The 25,349-nt window shown below is 50.7% G+C and overlaps 1 pseudogene across 1 annotated transcript in view; it reads right to left on the bottom strand.

Moving 5' to 3' along the window:
- Nucleotides 1-25,349, bottom strand: part of LOC147091177 (uncharacterized) — a 279,795-nt pseudogene that overhangs the window by 91,252 nt on the left and 163,194 nt on the right. Inside the window, exons 3-7 of the transcript XR_015075175.1 lie at nucleotides 17,708-17,784; nucleotides 17,450-17,614; nucleotides 14,148-14,243; nucleotides 11,656-11,751; nucleotides 10,169-10,264 (exon numbers count right to left, since the gene is read on the bottom strand). The product of XR_015075175.1 is annotated as an uncharacterized LOC147091177 (transcript). The remainder of the gene's footprint in view (nucleotides 1-10,168; nucleotides 10,265-11,655; nucleotides 11,752-14,147; nucleotides 14,244-17,449; nucleotides 17,615-17,707; nucleotides 17,785-25,349) is intronic.

The raw sequence follows: 25,349 nt of genomic DNA, 5'->3' as shown, positions 1-25,349 counted from the left end.
CTACATCCCACTCCCCTCAGATACTACATCCCACTCCCCTCAGACACTACATCCCACTCCCCTCAGACACTACATCCCACTCCCCTCAGACACTACATCCCACTCCCCTCAGACAGTACGTCCCACTCCCCTCAGACACTACATCCCACTCCCCTCTGACACTACATCCAAGTTCCCTCAGACACAACATACCACTCCCCTCAGTCACTACATCCCACTCCCCTCAGACACTACACCCCACTCCCCTCAGACGCTACATCCCACTCCCCTCACACGCTACATCCCACTCCCCTCAGACACTACATCCCACTCCCCTCAGACACTAAATCCCACTCCCCTCGGACACTACATCCCACTCCCCTCAGACACTACATCCCACTCCCCTCAGACACTACATCCCACTCCCCTCAGTCACTAAATCCCACTCCCCTCAGACACCATATCCCACTCCCCTCAGACACTACATCCCACTCCCCTCAGAAACTACATCCCAATCCACTCAGACACTACATCCCACTCCCCTGAGGCACTACATCCCACTCCCCTCAGACACTACATCCCAACCCACTCAGACACTACATCCCACTCCCCTCAGACACTACATCCCACTCCCCTCAGAAACTACATCCCACTCCCCTCAGACACTGCATCCCACTCCCCTCAGACACTACATCCCACTCCCCTCAGACGCTACACCCCACTCCCCTCAGATGCTACAGCCCACTCCCATCAGACACTACATCCCACTCCCCTCAGGCGCTACATCCCACTCCCCTCAGATGCTACATCCCACTCCCCTCAGACGCTACATCCCACTCCCCTCAGACACTACATCCCAATTCCCTCAGTCACTACATCCCACTCCCCTCTGACACTACATCCCACCTCCCTCAGACACAACATCCCACTCCCCTCAGTCACTACATCCCACTCCCCTCAGACACTACATCCCACTCCCCTCAGACACTGCATCCCAATCCCCTCGGACACTACATCCCACTCCCCTGGGACAGTAGATCCCACTCCCCTCAGACACTACATCCCACTCCCCTCAGACGCTACAGCCCACTCCCCTCAGGCACTATATCCCACTCCCCTCAGACACTACATCCCACTCCCCTCAGACACTGCATCCCACTCGCCTCAGACACTACATCCCACTCCCTGCAGACGCTACAGCCCACTCCCCTCAGACGCAACAGCCCACTCCCCTCAGGCGCTACATCCCACTCCCCTAAGACGCTACATCACACTGCCCTCAGACACTACATCCCACTCCCCTCAGACACTACATCCCACTACCCTCAGACACTACATCCCACTCCCCTCAGACACTACATCCCACTCCCCTCAGACACTACATCCCACTCCCCTCAGACACTACATTCCACTCCCCTCAGACGCTACAGCCCACTCCCCTCAGGCGCTACATCCCACTCCCCTAAGACGCTACATCACACTCCCCTCAGACACTACATCCCACTCCCCTCAGACACTACATCCCACTACCCTCAGACACTACATCCCACTCACTTCAGACACTACATCCCACTCCCCTCAGTCACTTCATCCCCCTCTCCTCAGACACTACATCCCACTCCCCTCAGACACTACATCCCACTCCCCTCAGACACTGCATCCCACTCACCTCAGACACTACATCCCACTCCCCTCAGTCACTACATCCCACTCCCCTCAGACACTACATCCCACTCCCCTCAGACACTACATCCCACTCCCCTCAGACAATACATCCAACTCCCCTCAGACACTACATCCCACTCTCCTCAGACATTACACCCCACTCCCCTCAGACACTACATCCCACTCCCCTCAGACACGACATCCCACTCCCCTCAGACAATGTATCCCACTCCCCTCAGACACTACATCCCACTCCCCTCAGACACTACATCCCACGCCCCTCAGACACTACATCCCACTCCCCTCAGACACTACATCCCAATCCCCTCAGACACTACATCCCACTCCCCTCAGACAGTACGTCCCACTCCCCTCAGACACTACATCCCACTCCCCTCTGACACTACATCCCAGTTCCCTCAGACACAACATACCACTCCCCTCAGTCACTACATCCCACTCCCCTCAGACACTACACCACACTCCCCTCAGACGCTACATCCCACTCCCCTCATACGCTACATCCCACTCACCTCAGACACTACATCCCACTGCCCTCAGACACTAAATCACACTCCCCTCGGACACTACATCCCACTCCCCTCAGAAACTACATCCCACTCCCCTCAGACACTACATCCCACTCCCCTCAATCACTAAATCCCACTCCCCTCAGACACTACATCCCACTCCCCTCAGACACTTCATCCCACTCCCCTCAGACACTACATCCCAATCCACTCAGACACTACATCCCACTCCCCTGAGGCACTACATCCCACTCCCCTCAGACACTACATCCCAATCCACTCAGACACTGCATCCCACTCCCCTCAGACACTACATCCCACTCCCCTCAGACACTACATCCCACTCCCCTCAGACACTACATCCCACTCCCCTCAGACGCTACACCCCACTCCCCTCAGAAGCTAAAACCCACTCCCCTCAGACACTACATCCCACTCCCCTCAGGCGCTACATGCCACTCCCCTCAGACGCTACATCCCACTCCCCTCAGACGCTACATTCCACTCCACTCAGATACTACATCCCAATTCCCTCAGTCACTACATCCCACTCCCCTCTGACACTACATCCCACTTCCCTCAGACACAACATCCCACTCCCCTCAGTCACTACATCCCACTCCCCTCAGACACTACATCCCACTCCCCTCAGACACTACATCCCACTCCCCTCGGACACTACATCCCACTCCCCTAGGACAGGAGATCCCACTCCCCTCAGACACGACATCCCACTCCCCTCAGACACTACATCCCACTCCCCTCAGACACTACATCCCACTCCCCTCAGACACTACATCCCACTCCCCTCAGACACTACATCCCACTCCCCTCAGACACTACATCCCACTCCCCTCAGTCACTACATCCCACTCCCCTCAGACACTACATCCCACTCCCCTCAGACACTACATCCCAATCCACTCAGACACTACATCCCACTCCCCTGAGTCACTACATCCCACTCCCCTCAGCCACTACATCCCAACCCACTCAGACACTACATCCCACTCACCTCAGACACTACATCCCACTCCCCTCAGACACTACATCCCACTCCCCTCAGACACTACATCCCACTCCCCTCAGACACTACATCCCACTCCCCTCAGACGCTACATCCCACTCCCCTCACACGCTACATCCCACTCCCCTCAAACACTACATCCCACTCCCCTCAGACACTAAATCCCACTCCCCTCGGACACTACATCCCACTCCCCTCAGACACTACATCCCACTCCCCTCAGACACTACATCCCACTCCCCTCAGACACTACATCCCACTCCCCTCAGTCACTAAATCCCACTCCCCTCAGACACTCCATCCCACTCCCCTCAGACACTACATCCCACTCCCCTCAGACACTACATCCCAATCCACTCAGACACTACATCCCACTCCCCTGAGGCACTACTTCCCACTCCCCTCAGACACTACATCCCAACCCACTCAGACACTACATCCCACTCCCCTCAGACACTACATCCAACTCCCCACAGACACTACATCCCACTCCCCTCAGACACTGCATCCCACTCCCCTCAGACACTACATCCCACTCCCCTCAGACGCTACACCCCACTCCCCTCAGATGCTACAGCCCACTCCCCTCAGACACTACATCCCACTCCCCTCAGGCGCTACATCCCACTCCCCTCAGACGCTACATCCCACCTCCCTCAGACGCTACATCCCACTCCCCTCAGACACTACATCCCAATTCCCTCAGTCACTACATCCCACTCCCCTCTGACACTACATCCCACTTCCCTCAGACACAACATCCCACTCCCCTCAGTCACTACATCCCACTCCCCTCAGACACTACATCCCACTCCCCTCAGACACTACATCCCACTCCCCTCGGACACTACATACCACTCCCCTAGGACAGTAGATCCCACTCCCCTCAGACACTACATCCCACTCCCCTCAGACGCTACAGCCAACTCCCCTCAGGCACTACATCCCACTCCCCTCAGACACTACATCCCACTCCCCTCAGACACTACATCCCACTCGCCTGAGACACTACATCCCACTCCCCTCAGACGCTACAGCCCACTCACCTCAGACACAACAGCCCACTCCCCTCAGGCGCTACATCCCACTCCCCTAAGACGCTACATCACACTGCCCTCAGACACTACATCCCACTCCCCTCAGACACTACATCCCACTCCCCTCAGACACTACATCCCACTCCCCTCAGAAACTACATCCCACTCCCCTCAGACACTACATCCCACTCCCCTCAGACACTGCATCTCACTCCCCTCAGATGCTGCAGCCCACTCCCCTCAGGCGCTACATCCCACTCCCTTAAGACGCTACATCACACTCCCCTCAGACACTACATCCCACTCCCCTCAGACACTACATCTCACTACCCTCAGACACTACATCCCACTCACTTCAGACACTACATCCCACTCCCCTCAGTCACTTCATCTCACTCTCCTCAGACACTACATCCCACTCCCCTCAGACATTACATCCCACTCCCCTCAGACACTGCATCCCACTCCCCTCAGACACTACATCCCACTCCGCTCAATCACTATATCCCACTCCCCTCAGACACTACATCCCACTCCCCTCAGACACTACATCCCACTCCCCTCAGACAATACATCCAACTCCCCTCAGACACTACATCCCACTCTCCTCAGACATTACACCCCACTCCCCTCAGACACTACATCCCACTCCCCTCAGACACAACATCCCACTCCCCTCAGACAATGTATCCCACTCCCCTCAGACACTACATCCCACTCCCCTCAGACACTACATCCCACTCCCCTCAGACACTACATCCCACTCCCCTCAGACACTACATCCCACTCCCCTCAGACAGTACGTCCCACTCCCCTCAGACTCTACATCCCACTCCCCTCTGACACTACATCCCAGTTCCCTCAGACACAACATACCACTCCCCTCAGTCACTACATCCCACTCCCCTCAGACACTACACCCCACTCCCCTCAGACGCTACATCCCACTCCCCTCATACGCTACATCCCACTCCCCTCAGACACTACATCACACTCCCCTCAGACACTAAATCCCACTCCCCTCGGACACTACATCCCACTCCCCTCAGACACTACATCCCACTCCCCTCAGACACTACATCCCACTCCCCTCAGTCACTAAATCCCACTCCCCTCAGACACTACATCCCACTCCCCTCAGACACTACATCCCACTCCCCTCAGACACTGCATCCCAATCCACTCAGACACTACATCCCACTCCCCTGAGGCACTACATCCCACTCCCCTCAGACACTACATCCCAATCCACTCAGACACTACATCCCACTCCCCTCAGACACTACATCCCACTCCCCTCAGACACTACATCCCACTCCCCTCAGACACTACATCCCACTCCCCTCAGACACTGCATCCCACTCCCCTCAGACGCTACACCCCACTCCCCTCAGATGCTACAGCCCACTCCCCTCAGACACTACATCCCACTCCCCTCAGGCGCTACATCCCACACCCCTCAGACGCTACATCCCACTCCCCTCAGACGCTACATCCCACTCCCCTCAGACACTACATCCCAATTCCCTCAGTCACTACATCCCACTCCCCTCTGACACTACATCCCACTTCCCTCAGACACAACATCCCACTCCCCTCAGTCACTACATCCCACTCCCCTCAGACACTACATCCCACTCCCCTCAGACACTACATCCCACTCCCCTCGGACACTACATCCCACTCCCCTAGGACAGTAGATCCCACTCCCCTCAGACACTACATCCCACTCCCCTCAGACACGACATCCCACTCCCCTCAGACACTACATCCCACTCCCCTCAGTCACTACATCCCACTCCCCTCAGACACTACTTCCCACTCCCCTCAGTCACTACATCCCACTCAGCTCAGACACTACATCCCACTCAGCTCAGACACTACATCCCACTCCCCTCAGACACTACATCACACTCCCTTCAGACACTACATCCCACTCCCCTCAGACACTACATCCCACTCCCCTCAGACACTACATCCCACTCCCCTCAGACACTACCTCCCTCTCCCCTCAGACACTACATCCCACTCCCCTCAGACGCTACAGCCCTCTCCCCTCAGGCGCTACATCCCACTCCCCTCAGACACTACATCCCAATTCCCTCAGTCACTACATCCCACTCCCCTCAGACACTACATCCAACACCCCTCAGACTCTACATCCCACTCCCCTCAGACACTACATCCCATTCCCCTCAGACACTACATCCCACTCCCCTCAGACATTACATCCCACTTCCCCCAGACACAACATCCCACTCCCCTCAGTCACTACATCCCACTCCACTCAGACACTACACCCCACTCCCCTCAGACGCTACATCCCACTCCCCTCAGACGCTACATCCCACTCCCCTCAGACACTACATCCCACTCCCCTCAGACACTACAGCCCACTCCCCTCAGATGCTACAGCCCACTCCCCTCAGGCGCTACATCCCACTCCCCTAAGACGCTACATCACACTCCCCTCAGACGCTACATCACACTCCCCTCAGAAGCTACATCCCACTCCCCTCAGAAACTACATCCCAATTCCCTCAGTCACTACATCCCACTCCCCTCAGACATTACATCCCACTCCCCTCAGACATTACATCCCACTCCCCTCAGACACTACATCCCACTCCCCTCAGACACTACATCCCACTCCCATCAGACACTACATCCCACTCCCCTCAGACATTACATCCCACTCCCCTCAGACACTACATCCCACTCCCCTCAGAAACTACATCCCACTCCCCTCAATCACTACATCCCACTCCCCTCTAACACTACATCCCACTCCCCTCAGGCATTACATCCCACTCCCCTCAGACACTACATCCCACTCCCCTCAGACACTACATCCCACTCCCCTCAGACACTACATCCCACTCCCCTCAGGCACCACATCCCACTCCCCTCAGACACTACATCCCACTCCCCTCAGACACTACATCCCACTCCCCTCAGACACTACTTCCCACTGCTCTCAGACACCACATCCCACTCCCCTCAGACACCACATCCCACTCCCCTCTGACACTACATCCCACTCCCCTCAGACACTACATTCCACTCCCCTCAGACACTACATCCCACTCCCCTCAGATACTACATCCCACTCCCCTCAGACGCTACATCCCACTCCCCTCAGACACTACATCCCACTCCCCTCAGACACTACATCCCACTCCCCTCAGACACTACATCCCACTCACATCAGACACTACATCCCACTCCCCTCAGTCACTACATCCCACTCCCCTCAGACACTACATCCCACTCCCCTCAGACAAGACATCCAACTCCCCTCAGACACTACATCCCACTCTCCTCAGACATTACACCCCACTCCCCTCAGACACTACATCCCACTCCCCTCAGACACGACATCCCACTCCCCTCAGACAATATATCCCACTCCCCTCAGACACTACATCCCACTCCCCTCAGACACTACATCCCACTCCCCTCAGACACTACATCCCACTCCCCTCAGACACTGCATCCCACTCCCCTCAGACCGTACGTCCCACTCCCCTCAGACACTACATCCCACTCCCCTCTGACACTACATCCCAGTTCCCTCAGACACAACATACCACTCCCCTCAGTCACTACATCCCACTCCCCTCAGACACTACACCCCACTCCCCTCAGACGCTACATCCCACTCCCCTCACACGCTACATCCCACTCCCCTCAGACACTACATCCCACTCCCCTCAGACACTAAATCCCACTCCCCTCGGACACTACATCCCACTCCCCTCAGACACTACATCCCACTCCCCTCAGACACTACATCCCACTCCCCTCAGTCACTAAATCCCACACCCCTCAGACACTACATCCCACTCCCCTGAGACACTACATCCCACTCACCTCAGACACTACATCCCAATCCACTCAGACACTACATCCCACTCCCCTGAGGCACTACATCCCACTCCCCTCAGACACTGCATCCCAATCCACTCAGACACTACATCCCACTCCCCTCAGACACTACATCCCACTCCCCTCAGACACTACATCCCACTCCCCTCATAAACTACATCCCACTCCCCTCAGTCACTACATCCCACTCCCCTCAGACACGACATGCCACTCCCCTCAGACACTACATCCCACTCCCCTCAGACACGACATGCCACTCCCCTCAGACACAACATCCCACTCCCCTCAGACACTGCATCCCACACCCCTCATACACTGCATCCCACTCCCCTCAGACACTACATCCCACTGCCCTCAGGCACTACATCCCACTGCCCTCAGGCACTACATCCCACTCCCCTCAGACACTGCATCCCACTCCCTTCAGACACTACATCCCATTACACCCTGGCACTACATCCCATTACACTCTGACACTACATCCCATTACACTCTGACACTACATCCCATTACACTCTGACACTACATCCCATTACACTCTGACACTACATCCCATTACACTCTGACACTACATCCCATTACACTCTGACACTACATCCCATTACACTCTGACACTACATCCCATTACACTCTGACACTACATCCCATTACACTCTGACGCTACATCCCATTACACTCTGACGCTACATCCCATTACACTCTGACACTACATCCCATTACACTCTGACATTACATCCCATTACATTCTGACACTACAACCCATTACACTCTGACACTACATCGCATTACACTCTGACACTACATCCCATTTCACTCTGACACTACATCCCATTACACTCTGACACTACATCTCATTACACTCTGATACTACATCCCATTACACTCTGACACTACCTCCCATTACACTCTGACACTACATGCCATTACACTCTGACACTACATCCCATTATGACACTACATCCCATTACACTCTGACACTACATCCCATTACACGCTGACACTACATCCCATTACACTCTGACACTACATCCCATTACACTCTGAAACTACATCCCATTACACTCTGACACTACATCCCATTACACTCTGACACTACATCCCATTACACTCTGACACTACATCCCATTACACTCTGATACTACATCCCATTACACTGACATTACATCCCATTACACCCTGGCACTACATCCCATTACACTCTGATACTACATCCCATTACACTCTGACACTACATCCCATTACACTCTGACACTACATCCCATTACACTCTGACACTACATCCCATTACACTCTGACAATACATCCCATTACACCCTGGCACTACATCCCATTACACTCTGACACTACATCCCACTACATTCTGACACTACATCCCACTACACTCTGACACTACATCCCACTACACTCTGACACTACATCCCATTACACTCTGACACTACATCCCATTACACCCTGAAGCTACATCCCATTACACTCTGATGCTACATCCCATTACACTCTGACGCTACATCCCATTACACTCTGACGCTACATCCCATTACACCCTGGCACTACATCCCATTACACTCTGAAGCTACATCCCATTACACTCTGATGCTACATCCCATTACACTCTGACGCTACATCCCATTACACTCTGACACTACATCCCATTACACTCTGACGCTACATCCCATTACACTCTGACACTACATCCCATTACACTCTCACTCTACATCCCATTACGCTCTGACACTACATCCCACTCCCCTCAGACACTACATCCCAGTTCAATCAGACACTACATCCCATTCCTATCAGACACTACATCACACTGCCCTCAGTCACTACATCCCATTCCTATCAGTCACTAAATCCCACTGCCCTCAGTCACTACATCGCAATTCGATCAGTCACTTCAACCAAAACCCCTCAGTCTCATCATCACACACACATTAGTCTCCACGACCCAGTCCCCTCAGAAAGAGACTGCTTTAATCTGAGGGAAAGAGGATTTCAGCAGTTGCATTGGCTGCTTAGAATTGGCCCCACAAGGCAGAGACCTGAGGCGGCAGACCCTACTGGAATAGTGGACGAATGCTCAGTGGACTCTCACATTGTTTGTTCCTCGGGTTCCTGAGGTGGGGATGTCTCTGGATCTGTAATAAAGGTAGTTACACATGGGAGATGGCAGAGTGGAGATCGCCAGTGCAGGGCATCAGGCTGGTACTGGACTCTGGAGATTGTCAGACACCAATCTTTATATAAACCAAAATCATCCACTTCCGCTCCCCTCAGTCACTGCAGCCCACTCCCCTCAGTCACTGCATCACACTCCCCTCAGTCACTGCATCACACTCCCCTCAGTTACTGCATCCCACTCCCCTCAGACACTGCATCCCACTCCCCTGAGACACTACATCCCACACCCCCCAGACACTACATCACACTCCCCTCAGACACTACATCCCACTCCCCTCAGACACTACACCCCACTCCCCTCAGACACTACATCCCACTCCCCTCAGACACTACATCCCACTCCCCTCAGACACTACATCCCACTCCCCTCAGACACTACATCCCACTCCCCTCAGACACTACATCCCACTCCCCTCAGACACTACATCCCACTCCCCTCAGACACTACATCCCACTCCTCTCAGACACTTCATCCCACTCCTCTCAGACACTACATCCCACTCCCCTCAGACACTACATCCCACTCCCCTCAGACACTACATCCCACTCCCCTCAAACACTACATCCCACTCCCATCAGAGACTACATCCCACTCCCCTCAGACACTACATCCCACTCCCTTCAGACACTACGTCCCACTCCCCTCAGACACTACATCCCACTCCCCTAAGACACTACATCTCACTCCCCTCAGACACTACACCCCACTCCCCTCAGACACTACACCCCACTCCCCTCAGACACTACATCCCATTCTACTGACAGTACATCCCATTACACTCTGACAATACATCCCATTACACTCTGACACTGCGTCCCATTACACTCTGAAACTACAGCCCATTACACTCTGACACTACAGCCCATTACACTCTGATACTACATCCCATTACACTCTGACACGACATCCCATTACACTCTGACACTACATCCCATTACACTCTGACACTTCATCCCATTACACTCTGACACTACCACCCATTACACTCTGACACTACATCCCATTACACTCTGACACTACATCCCATTACACTCTGACAGTACATCCCATTACCCTCAGACACTACATCCCAGTTCAATCAGACACTACATCCCATTCCTATTAGAAACTACATCACACTGCCCTCAGTCACTACATCCCATTTCTATCAGTCACTAAATCCCACTGCCCTCAGTCACTACATCGCAATTCGATCAGTCACTGCAACCAAATCCTCTCAGTCTCATCATCATACACACATTAGTCTCCACGTGCCACTCCCCTCAGAAAGAGACTGCTTCAATCTGAGGGAAAGAGGATTTCAGCAGTTGCATTGGCTGCTTAGAATTGGCCCCACAAGGCAGAGACCTGAGGCGGCAGACCCTACTGGAATAGTGGACGAATGCTCAGTGGACTCTCACATTGTTTGTTCCTCGGGTTCCTGAGGTGGGGATGTCTCTGGATCTGTAATAAATGTAGTTACACATGGGAGATGGCAGAGTGGAGATCGCCAGTGCAGGTCATCAGGCTGGTACTGGAGTCTGGAGATTGTCAGACACCAATCATTATAAAAACCAAAATCATCCACTTCCGCTCCCCTCAGTCAGTGCAGCCCACCCGCCTCAGTCACTGCATCACACTCCCCTCAGTCACAGCATCACACTCCCCTCAGTCACTGCAGCCCACTCCCCTCAGTTACTGCATCCCACTCCCCTCAGACACTACATCCCACTCCCCTCAGACACTACATCCCACTCCCCTCAGACACTACATCCCACTCCCCTCAGACACTACATCCCACTCCCCTCAGACACCACATCCCACTCCCCTCAGACACTACATCCCACTCCGCTCAGACACTACATCCCACTCCCCTCAGACACTACATCCCACTCCCCTCAGACACTACATCCCACTCCCCTCAGACACTACATCCCACTCCCCTCAGACACTACATCCCAATCCACTCAGACACTACATCCCACTCACCTGAGGCACTACATCCCACTCCCCTCAGACACTACATCCCAATCCACTCAGACACTACATCCCACTCCCCTCAGACACTACATCCCACTCCCCTCAGACACTACATCCCACTCCCCTCATAAACTACATCCCACTCCCCTCAGACACTACATCCCACTCCCCTCAGACACTACATCCCACTCCCCTCAGTCACTACATCCCACTCCCCTCAGACACGACATGCCACTCCCCTCAGACACAACATCCCACTCCCCTCAGACACTGCATCCCACACCCCTCATACACTGCATCCCACTCCCCTCAGACACTACATCCCACTGCCCTCAGGCACTACATCCCACTGCCCTCAGGCACTACATCCCACTCCCCTCAGACACTGCATCCCACTCCCTTCAGACACTACATCCCATTACACCCTGGCACTACATCCCATTACACTCTGACACTACATCCCATTACACTCTGACACTACATCCCATTACACTCTGACACTACATCCCATTACACTCTGACACTACATCCCATTACACTCTGACACTACATCCCATTACACTCTGACGCTACATCCCATTACACTCTGACGCTACATCCCATTACACTCTGACACTACATCCCATTACACCCTGGCTCTACATCCCATTACACTCTGACACTACAGCCCATTACATTCTGACACTACAACCCATTACACTCTGACACTACATCGCATTACACTCTGACACTACATCCCATTTCACTCTGACACTACATCCCATTACACTCTGACACTACATCTCATTACACTCTGATACTACATCCCATTACACTCTGACACTACCTCCCATTACACTCTGACACTACATGCCATTACACTCTGACACTACATCCCATTATGACACTACATCCCATTACACTCTGACACTACATCCCATTACACTCTGACACTACATCCCATTACACTCTGACACTACATCCCATTACACTCTGAAACTACATCCCATTACACTCTGACACTACATCCCATTACACTCTGACACTACATCCCATTACACTCTGACACTACATCCCATTACACTCTGATACTACATCCCATTACACTCTGATACTACATCCCATTACACTGACACTACATCCCATTACACCCTGGCACTACATCCCATTACACTCTGATACTACATCCCATTACACTCTGACACTACATCCCATTACACTCTGACACTACATCCCATTACACTCTGACACTACATCCCATTACACTCTGACAATACATCCCATTACACTCTGACACTACATCCCATTACACTCTGATACTACATCCCATTACACTCTGATACTACATCGCATTACACTGACACTACAGCCCATTACACCCTGGCACTACATCCCATTACACTCTGATACTACATCCCATTACACTCTGATACTACATCCCATTACACTCTGACACGACATCCCATTACACTCTGACACTACATCCCATTACACTCTGACACTTCATCCCATTACACTCTGACACTACCACCCATTACACTCTGACACTACTTCCCATTACACTCTGACACTACATCCCATTACACTCTGACAGTACATCCCATTCCCCTCAGACACTACATCCCAGTTCAATCAGACACTACATCCCATTCCTATTAGAAACTACATCACACTGCCCTCAGTCACTACATCCCATTTCTATCAGTCACTAAATCCCACTGCCCTCAGTCACTACATCGCAATTCGATCAGTCACTGCAACCAAATCCTCTCAGTCTCATCATCATACACACATTAGTCTCCACGTCCCACTCCCCTCAGAAAGAGACTGCTTCAATCTGAGGGAAAGAGGATTTCAGCAGTTGCATTGGCTGCTTAGTATTGGCCCCACAAGGCAGAGACCTGAGGCGGCAGACCCTACTGGAATAGTGGACGAATGCTCAGTGGACTCTCACATTGTTTGTTCCTCGGGTTCCTGAGGTGGGGATGTCTCTGGATCTGTAATAAATGTAGTTACAAATGGGAGATGGCAGAGTGGAGATCGCCAGTGCAGGTCATCAGGCTGGTACTGGAGTCTGGAGATTGTCAGACACCAATCATTATATAAACCAAAATCATCCACTTCCGCTCCCCTCAGTCAGTGCAGCCCACCCGCCTCAGTCACTGCATCACACTCCCCTCAGTCACAGCATCACACTCCCCTCAGTCACTGCAGCCCACTCCCCTCAGTTACTGCATCCCACTCCCCTCAGACACTACATCCCACTCCCCTCAGACACTACATCCCACTCCCCTCAGACACTACATCCCACTCCCCTCAGACACTTCATCCCACTCCCCTCAGACACCACATCCCACTCCACTCAGACACTACATCCCACTCCGCTCAGACACTACATCCCACTCCCCTCAGACACTACATCCCACTCCCCTCAGAAACTACATCCCACTCCCCTCAGACACTACATCCCACTCCCCTCAGACACTACATCCAACTCCCCTCAGACACTACATCCCACTCCCCTCAGACACTACATCCCACTCCCCTCAGACACTACATCCCACTCCCCTCAGACACTACATCCCACTCCCCTCAGACTCTACATCCCACTCCCCTCAGACACTACATCCCACTCCCCTCGAACACTACATCCCACTCCCATCAGAGGCTACATCCCACTCCCCTCAGACACTACATCCCACTCCCCTCAGACACTACATCCCACTCCCCTCAGACACTACACCCCACTCCCCTCAGACACTACACCCCACTCCCCTCAGACACTACATCCCATTCTACTGACACTACATCCCATTACACTCTGACACTACATCCCATTACACTCTGACACTACATCCCGTTACACTCTGACACTACATCCCGTTACACTCTGACACTACATCCCGTTACACTCTGACACTACATCCCATTACACTCTGACACTACCACCCATTACACTCTGACACTACATCGCATTACACTCTGACACTACATCCCATTACACTCTGACACTACATCCCATTACACTCTGACACTACATCCCATTACACTCTGACACTACATCCCATTACACTCTGAAACTACATCCCATTACACTCTGACACTACATCCCATTACACTCTGACACTACATCCCATTACACACTGACACTACATCCCATTACACCCTGACGCTACATCCCATTACACACTGACACTACATCCCACTCCCCTCAGTCACTGCAGCCCACTCCCCTCAGTCACTGCATCCCACTCCCCTCAGTCACTGCAATCCACCCCCCTCAGTCACTACATCCCACTCTCCTCACTCACTGCAGCCTCCACACCTTAGTCACTGCAGCCCACTCCTATCAATCACTGCCACCCACTCCCCTCTGTCACCGCAGCCCACTTTACTCTGTCACTACAGCCCACTCCCCTCTGTCACTACACCTATTCCCCGGAGTCAATTCATCCCACTCCCCTCACACTTCTCCTCACCCTCTCTTCAGTCCTTGCATCCCATTGTTCTTGGTCTCCTTATACCCATTCAACAGTCAGTAAATCCCGCACCTCTCACGAAGATACTGGTTAAATCTGAGGACAGATTATTTCAGCAGTTACACTGGGTGAACAGGCTGCTTAAAATGGACCCCACAAAGCAGAGACCTGAGTCTGCAGACCCCGCTGGAATAGTGGATATACTGTTAGCTGATTCACGAGTCGATTGTTCCTCGGGTTCCTGATTTGGGACAGTCTTGGGATTTGCAATAAAGGAAGAGAGACATGGGAGAGTGCAGAGTGGAGAACACCAGAATAGGTCATTAGGCTGGTACTAGAGTCCAGAGAATGTCCAACAACAGTCTTTATAAATTCCATAATCATCCAACCCCATTCCCCGTGACCTGAAAAGCCTGAAGAGGGAGCGTGCGGTGCCCAGCGCTACATTGGGCGTCTATCGCGATCAGTGGGCACCGCAGGGAACAGAGTGTCCGATAGACACGGAGAACAGCGTCTGATTCGGCTCCCTATAGCTTTGGTGAAAAGTACACTTTGTGTTCCAGTTCCTTTGTGCGTTGTGTCCCTTACATCAAGGCGTGTAACTTTCTTATTTCTGTTGATGACAAGGGATATCCTAGAGTCACACTCCTGGATTACTTCAAATCGGACATGATTATTCGCAACACCAAAAGTTCTGATTGGTCCCCTTGGAGGACAAGTCCTGATTGCTCATTGGTCCCCTTGGAGGACAAGACTCACCAGCAGTGTCTCTGGAATGTGTAATCAGATCCTCTCTCTCGAGTTACGTTGCAAATTGTAATTCGAGCCATTCTAACTGCCTACTCCAGGCTGAACAGAGCTCACTTGGAACAGGCCGGGCTCACCCAAGCGGGTTAAGACCTTATCCAACCCGCAAACATGTTCCTTACCTCCTTGTCACCCTCGCCCAACTTCCTGACATCCTCCCGCTCACTGCCCAAGTGCCTGACCTACTCCCCCGCCCAATTTCCTGACATTCTCACCCCAGCCAAAGCTCCTGACCTATCCCCCACCTCAACGACCGTGATCTCCTCCACCTGACAAAGTTCCTGACCTTCATTGGTCTCATCCCCCAACTCCCACTAAGTTCCTGTGCTTTTCTCCCGTCTCCCGAGTTCCTGAACATCTCCCCCTGCCCAAGTTCCTAACCTTCCCTCCCACCAGCCCCTCCCAAATTTGTGAACTTCTCTGCCCCCCCACTGAGTTCCTTACCTTTGGCCCCCCACCGATTTCCTGAACTTTGCCCACACGGGGTTCCTGACATTCTCTCCAGCCCGAGTTCCTGAACTTTTCCCCCCCGCCCCTCCATGAGTTTTTGGCCTTTCCCGAGAATTCCTGACATTTTCTCCCTGAATTCCTGACCTTTGCGCCACGAATTCCTGAACTTTGCCCCCCTTAGTTCCTGACCTTTGCCCCCCCGAGTTCTAGGCCTTTGCCATTCTAGTTCCTAAACTTTGCCACCTCGATTTCCTGACCTTTGCACCCCCGAATTCCTGACCTTTCCCCACCCGAGTTCGTGACCTTTGCAGCCACGAGTTACTGAACTTTCCACCCGCCGAATTCCTGCCCTTTGCCCTCTCCGAGTACCTGAACTTTGCACCCCTGAATTCCTGACATTTGCCTCCAGAGTTCCTGACATTCTCCCCCCACCCTCTAGTTCCTGACCTTTGCCCTCCCCCATGTACCTGTGCAATAAGCCAAGCGACACTCGGTTGTCGGCTTCAACTCATAAACGAAGTAACTGGTGCAGTTTCTGATCTTTATCTCCCGGGCCCAGTAACAGAGATTTCCATCCCAGGTAAAACAAACTGTCCTCTCCACTTCTCCCTGCCCCACGGTGGGATGAGAACCTGAAACGAGGTTTGTAAATATTGAAGAATGTAACCGAGGTGAACAGTGCTGGACAGTGAATGTAAATCTGAGATTATAAAGTCTGAAATTACCCTTTAACCAGCCTGGGGCGTGTGTGGAGCAGCGATGCTTTGGAACCTGAGTCTCGGGAATCTGCCATCCACCAGAACTGGAACAACAATCACAGAGTCAGCCCCTGAACTGATGGCTCTTATTAACTGACACAAAGACTGGGAACTGGCTGGTTGGGAAAGGTCACACCGTGTTTCTGCTCTTCAAGTTAGAGACCGGGGTTAAATAGCTGGTTAGGGTTAAAGCAGGAGCTTGGAGATCAGTAACTGTTAGTACTATGTTAAATTAGTAACTGTTAATAATAATAATATGTTAAATTAGTAACAGTTAATACTCCATTAAATTAGTTACTTTTATTACTGTATTAAATTAGTAACTGTTAAAACTATATTATATTAGTAACAATTAATACTATATTAAATTAGTAACAGTTGATACTACATTAAATTAGTAACAGTTAATACTATATTAAATTAGTAACTTTTTACAACATTATATTAATAACCTGAATTAATTACTCATTATTCTTAATTTTCTGTAAATTAGTTAATAGTTGAATAAACAGTGGCATGGCAGGGCAGCTCAATCCCGCGGAATGCGCATCCTGTCCCATGTGGTTAATCCAGGGTGCTTCCCAAAATCAAATCAAAATCAAATCAAATCAACTTTTATTGTCATTGTTAGTGCACAAGTGCAGTACAACGAAATGTAGGCTTGCGGCTCCCGAGAGTGTACATTTAGATTAAGACATTTAAACATTCAACATACATTTGTCTTCTAATACATTAACATAAACATAACCATAATAAAGTGCATTGGCAGATGTGCAGGCTTTAGAGTTTATTTGTGGAGTTCAGTAGGATGACATCCCTGGGAAAGAAGCTGTTCCTAAATCTGGTCGTACGGGTGCGAATGCATCTGTATCGTCTCCCAGATGGCAGGAGGGCGAACAGACTGTGGCTGGGGTGGGTAGGGTCTTTGATGATGGACCGTGACCTCCGTAAACAGCGTTTCTGGTATATGTGCTCTATGGTCGGTAGCCGGGTGCCGGTAATGCGTTGGGCAGTTTTGACTACCCGCTGCAGGGCTTTCCGGTCATAGTAGCTACAGCTGCCATACCATACTGTGATACAGTTTGTCAGGATGCTCTCTATTGTGCAGCGGTAAAAGTTAGAGAGGATCAGGGGTGACAGGTTACATCCCTTCAGCCTCCTTAGGAAATATAGGCGCTGCTGGGCCGCCTTCACCAGAGAGGAGGTATTGAGGGACCAGGAGAGGTCTTCCGTGATGTGGACTCCAAGGAACTTAAAGCTGTGCACCCTTTCCACCACAGCCCCATTGATGAGGATGGGGGTGTGACTTCCGCCTTTAGACTTCCTGAAGTCCACAATGATTTCTTTGGTTTTCTTGATGTTAAGGGCCAGGTTGTTATTGGCGCACCACTTCACGAGATGCTGGACCTCCTCCCTGTAGGCTGACTCATCATTGTTGGTGATCTGGCCTACTACCGTGGTATCATCCGCAAACTTGATGATGGTGTTGGAACCATGAACAGCCACACAGTCGTGGGTGAAGAGGGAGTGGAGGAGGGGGCTCAGCACACATCCTTGTGGGGCCCCCGTGTTCAGGGTCGGGGCGGGAGGTGTGGTTACCTAATTTGACAGACTGGGGTCTGTTTGTTAGGAAGTCCAGGGTCCAGTTGCAGAGGGAAGTGTTCAGGCCAAGAGTTTGGAGTTTGGTGGCCAGCTTGTTGGGGATGATAGTGTTGATTGCTGAGCTGTAGTCTATGAACAGCATTCTGATGTAGGTCTCCTTACCATCTAAGTGATTCAGTGCCGAGTGTAGAGCAGTTGTGATTGCATCCTCCGTTGAACTGTTTGCACGATAGGCAAACTGGTGTTGATCAAGAGAGGCGGGAACACTGGCTTTGATGTGAGCCAGGACCAGTCTCTCGAAACTCTTCATTATGATGGGTGTGAATGCGACAGGTCGATAGTCGTTCAGGCACGTCACAGCCGTTTGTTTTGGCACAGGAATAATGGTAGCGGTCTTGAAGCATGTAGGGACTACTGCCTGGGCCAATGACAGATTGAAGATGGCGGTGAAGACATCAGCCAGCTGATCACATTCCTTGAGTACCCGTCCATGGATGCTATCCGGTCCAGCAGCCTTTCGTGTGTTCACTCCGCGTAGAACACCCCTTATGTCAGAGGTCACAATGTGTGCAGGTTGTGACATCAGCTGGAGGAGCTCGCACTCCAGGTTTCGGAGCTTGAGCAGCTGCTGGCGTCAATGTGGTGCAGCTGCGAGGCTGAGAGCTACGTGGATAGCACGTTTGAGGAGGTGGTCATCCCGCAGCTAATGAGTGCACCGGCAGAGAGGGATTGGGTGAATGCCAGACAGAAGAGGAGGATGGTTCCACTGGGGAGTACAGCAGGAGCCAATTCCATGGCACCATGGGCGTCTCAGCTGTACAGTGGGGGGGGCGGGGTGTGGGGTGGGAGGGAAGAGGAAGATAGTGAAAGCAATAGTTGCCGGCGATTCATGTTAGGCGAGCAGAAAGGCGTTTTTGCGGTTGCAGATGTGATTCCAGGATGGTATGTTACCTCCCTGGTGCCAGGGTTAAGGGTATCACCGAGTGGCTGCAGAACATTCTGAGGGGGGAGGTTGAACAGCCAGAGGTCATGCTTCATATTGGTATGGACAACATAGGTAGGAAGAGGAATGAGGTCCTGCAGGCAGATTTTAGGCAGTTAGGAATGAGGTTATAAAGCAGGATCTCAAATGTAATAATCTATGGATAACTCCCGGTGCCACGCGTGAGTATATAAATAGAAGGATAGAGCAGATGAATGCGTTGCTGGTGAGATGGTGCAGGAGAGACGGCTTCAGATTCCTGGGGCATTGAGTCCTTTTCTGGGCAATATGGGACCTGTACAGGCCGGACGGGTTGCACCTCAACAGAGCCGGTACCAATACCCTCGCGGGGAGGTTTGCTAGTGCTGTTTTGGAGGGTTGAAAATAATTTGTCAGGGGGATGGAAAACAGGATGTTACATTAGAATGGAGAAACACAAAGGTGTGTGAGAGACGGATAACGTTAAATTAATAAACAGTAAGATATCAGGTGGGGTCAGAATAAGAGAGAACACAGGATGGTCTAACACAGGTTTACAATGTATGTATGTGAACGCACAAAGCATAGTAAACAATGTTGGTGAGCTGCAGGCGCAAATAGCCACATGGGAATAAGATGTTGTGGCAATAACGGAGACCTGGCTCAAACAAGGGCAGGATTGTGTAATATATATTCCTGGATATAAGATGATCAGGAAAGATAGGGAAGGAAAGATAGGAGGTGGTGAAGGAGAATGTTCCAGTGCTGGAGAGAGAGGATGTCCTGGTGGGGTCAAGGACAGAATCTACATGGCTAGAGTTAAGAAATAATAATGGTTCCATTACACTACTAGGTGTATTCTATAGACCACCAACTATTGGTAAAAATATGGAGGAGCCAATTTTGCAGAGAAATTACAGTGAGATGCAAGAAATATAGAGTAGTAATTTTGGAGGATTTCAGCTAATAAAGGGCAGAGATAGAGAAGAATTTCTGAAATGTGTTCAGGAGAACTTTCTTAATCATTATGTTTCCCATCCAACGAGGAAGGAGACATTGTTGGATCTTGTTCTGGGGAATGAGGTAGGTCAAGTGGAGCAAGTGTCAGTACGTGAATATTTAGCAAACAGTGATCATATTATCATAAGATTTAGATTAGATATGGAAAACGATAGGGAACAATCTAGCTTTAAATTAGTTAATTGGAGGAAGTCCTATTTCAGTGGGATGAGAACGGATCTGGCCCAGGTAAACTGCATTCAAAGATTAGCATACAAAACTGTAATTGAACAATGGGCTGGCTTTAAAGAGTAAATAGTTCGAGTACAGTCGAGGTACATTCCCACTAGGGGAAAGGTAGGGCAACTAACATCAGCGCTCCCTGAATGACGAAAGAGAAAGAGAGTAAGATGAAGCAGAAACAGAGCGCATATGACTGATGTGAGTTCTAGCATAATTCTGAGAATCAGACTAAATATAAAAAGTTCAGAGGAGAAGTGAAGAACAAAATAAGAGGGGAAACGAGAGGGTTTGAGAATAGAATGTCAGTTAACAAAAAAGGTAATCCTAAAGTCTACTATAGGCATATAAATAGTAAACAGGTGGTAAGAGAAGGGGTGAGGCGAATTGGGGACCAAAAAGGAGAACTTCGCATGGAGGAAGAGGACATGGCTAAGGTGCTAAATGAGTACTTTGCATCTGTCTTCACCAAGGAAGAAGATGCTGCGATAGACGTAGTGAAGGAGGAGGTAGAGGAGATACTGGATGGGTTAAAATTGATAAAGATGAGGTACTAGATTCGCTGGCTGTGCTTAATATAGATAAATCACCAGGACCAGATGGGATGCATGCTAGGACGCTGCGGGAAGCGAAGGGGGAAATCACGGAGGTACAGGCCATAATCTTCCAATGCTCGTTAGAGACGGGGATAATGACAGAGGGCTGGAGAATTACAAATGTTACAACTTTGTTCAAAAAAGGGTGAAAAGATAAACTCAGCAACTACAGGCCAGTCAGTTTATACTCGTACGATAGCAAAATGCTGCAGATGCTGAAAATCTGAAATAACAACAGAAAATGCTGGAAAAACTCAGCAGGCCAGGCAACATCCGTGGAGAAAAATTAGAGTTGACGTTTCGGGTCGAAACCCTTTTTCAAAACTGGAAAGGAAATAAAATAGATCGAAGGCAGGGCTGCAATAGAACAAAAGAAGTAACAGAGACATTAAGAGGTAATCAAAACCAGACGAGATGGTAATAGGACAAGTGGAGACAAAAGACGGCTAGGATTAGGTGTGAAGTGTACTGGCAGGATGAGACACAGCTGCCATGTGGGAGAGAGAAAAAAAGGAGAGGGGGGGAAAGGGAAGACCCAAAACAAAGGGGTAGAAAAAAGTATAAGTAAAAATGTAAAAGGGCCCTTGTTTTGGGTCTTCCCTTTCCCCCCGCCTTTCCTTTTTTTCTCTCTCCCACATGACAGTGGTGTCCCCCAGATGTCAGTTCTAGGACCATTGCTTTTCTTGATATATATTGGACCAGAAATTCGGGTCGGGGGCTCCCCGTGGGTGCAAGCCCCCGACCTGCACTAAACTTGCGCGCCGGCCATTGAGCTGTGGGCTCCTGTGGAATTCCGCTCCGGGGTCTGGCCCAGCTGCCGACGCACTGTGCTTGCATATCCCAGGGGCATAGTTAGTGCGATGCATCCCCTGGGATCACGTGGGCCATGGGCAGCCAATCGGAGCAGGGAAAAGCCCATTCATAAGTAGTGACAGGAAGACCTGTCAAAACTTATACATACTACGGCCCCAAAATAGTAGTAAACCTTCAAATAAATTTTAAAAAATCATCACACTTTTTAAATAAGCTATAAATTACATTAAATAACTATTTTGAACAATAATTTAAATTTTTTTAAAATTTTTTTTATTAAAACGGGGCTAAAACGAAACTTACCTTGCTTTAAAGTATTTAAAAATAATAAATCTGTGGAAAAAAGTTTTAATTTTAATGAATTGACCACTTACCTTTTAAAATGCAGGCCTTACGCCTCGTTTTAACATTTCTAAAATCTAAAGACTTACCCTCACAGAAAAACCTGAAAAACAACGTAAGTTCAAAGCGCAAGCGCAGACTCCCGCGCGCACGCGTTCAACCTCTGAACCCCTTCGTTCAGAGGAACGGAAGTGCCGGTTTCCCGCCGCATGCGCAGTGCATGCAAGAAACCGGCACCTCCATCGGGCCCACGCGTGAGAACCCCGTGCGTACTCACCCGCGGAGACCCGAATTTCTGGGCCATTAATGACTTGGATCTGGGTGTACAGGGCATAATTTCAAAATTTGCAAATGACACAAACTTGGGTGGATAGTGAGCAGTGAGGAGGATGGTGAGAGATTTCAAGAGGATATATAAAGGCTGGTGGAATGGGTGGACACGTGGCACATGTAATTTAATGCAGAAAAGTGCGAAGTGATACATTTTTGTAGAAAGAAAGAGTAGATCAAATATAAACTAAAGGGTACAATCCTAAAGGAGGTCCATGAACAGAGAGATTGAGGGGTATATGTATGCAAATCGTTTAAGGTGGCAGGACAGATTGAAAAAGCGGTTGAAAAAGCTTACAGAATCATTGGCTTCCTCAATAGAGCTATAGAGGACAAAGCTTGGACATTATGGTGAACTGGTATAAACCACTCGTTTGGCCACAACTGGAGTTTGTGTCCAATTCAGGACACTGTACATTAGTAAGGATGTGAAGCTCTTAGAGAGGGTACAGGAAAGATTACGAGGTTGTTTCCAGGGATGAGGGACTTCAGTTACGTGGATAGACTGGAGAAGCTGGCGTTGTTCTCCTTGGAGTAGAACAAATTGAGAGGAGATTTGAAAGAGGCATTCAAAATCATGAGGGGTCTGGACAGAGTTGACAGAGAGAAATGGTTCCCATTGTAAGAGCGGTCGAGAACCAGAGGACACAGATTTAAGGTGATTGGCAGAAGAACCAAAGACGACGTTGGAAAAAAAAATACTCAGCGAGTGGATAGCATCTGGAAAGCAATGCCTGAAAGGGTGGTGGATGCAGACTCAATCACCGCTTTCAGAAGGGCATCGGATAAGCACCTGAAGAAAAGCATGCAGGTCTAAGAGGAAAGGGCGGGAAAATGGGATTACCTGAAGTGCTCTTGCAGAGAGCCGGCACGGGCTCGGCGGGGCGAATGGCCTTCTTCCGTGCTGTAACCGTTCTATGTTTCTAGGTTAGACTGGGACCCGCAGAGAGTACCTGAAACTGGGGCCCATCATTTACTCTCTGCCCCCGTTCTATATACCGCTTCATCCCGGGTATCTCCCTTTATTCTCTGTCCCCGTTCTATATTCCCCTCTATCCCGGGTATCTCCCTTTACTCTCTGTCCCCGTTCTATATTCCCCTCTGTCCCGGGTATCTCCCTTTACTCTCTGTCCCCGTTCTATATTCCCCTCTATCCCGGGTATCTCCCTTTACTCTCTGTCCCCGTTCTATATTCCCCTCTATCCCGGGTATCTCCCTTTACTCTCTGCCCCCGTTCTATATTCCCCTCTATCCCGGGTATCTCCCTTTACTCTCTGTCCCCGTTCTATATTCCCCTCTATCCCGGGTATCTCCCTTTACTCTCTTTCCCCGTTCTATATTCCCCTCTATCCCGGGTATCTCCCTTTACTCTCTGTCACCGTTCTTTATTCCCCTCTATCCCGGGTATCTCACTTTACTCTCTGTCCCCGTTCTATATTTCCCTCTATCCCGGGTATCTCCCTTTACTCTTTCCCACGTTCTATATTCCCCTCTATCGCGGGTATCTCCCTTTACTCTCTGTCCATGTTCTATATTCCCCTCTATCCCGGGTATCTCACTTTACTCTCTGTCCCCGTTCTATATTCCCCTACATCCCGTGTATCTCCCTTTACTCTCTGTCCCCGTTCTATATTCCACTCTATCCCGGGTATCTCCCTTTACTCTCTGTCCCCGTTCTATATTCCACTCTATCCCGGGTATCTCCCTTTACTCTCTGTCCCCGTTC

The sequence above is a fragment of the Somniosus microcephalus genome, unplaced genomic scaffold, assembly GCF_052327205.1.
Source record: "Somniosus microcephalus isolate GS21.2 unplaced genomic scaffold, FLI_Smic_1.0 unresolved_chr3, whole genome shotgun sequence".
Lineage (NCBI taxonomy): Eukaryota > Metazoa > Chordata > Chondrichthyes > Squaliformes > Somniosidae > Somniosus > Somniosus microcephalus.
The sequence above is the reverse complement of the archived record's forward strand: the minus strand, read 5'-3'. Positions and strand labels throughout refer to the sequence as shown.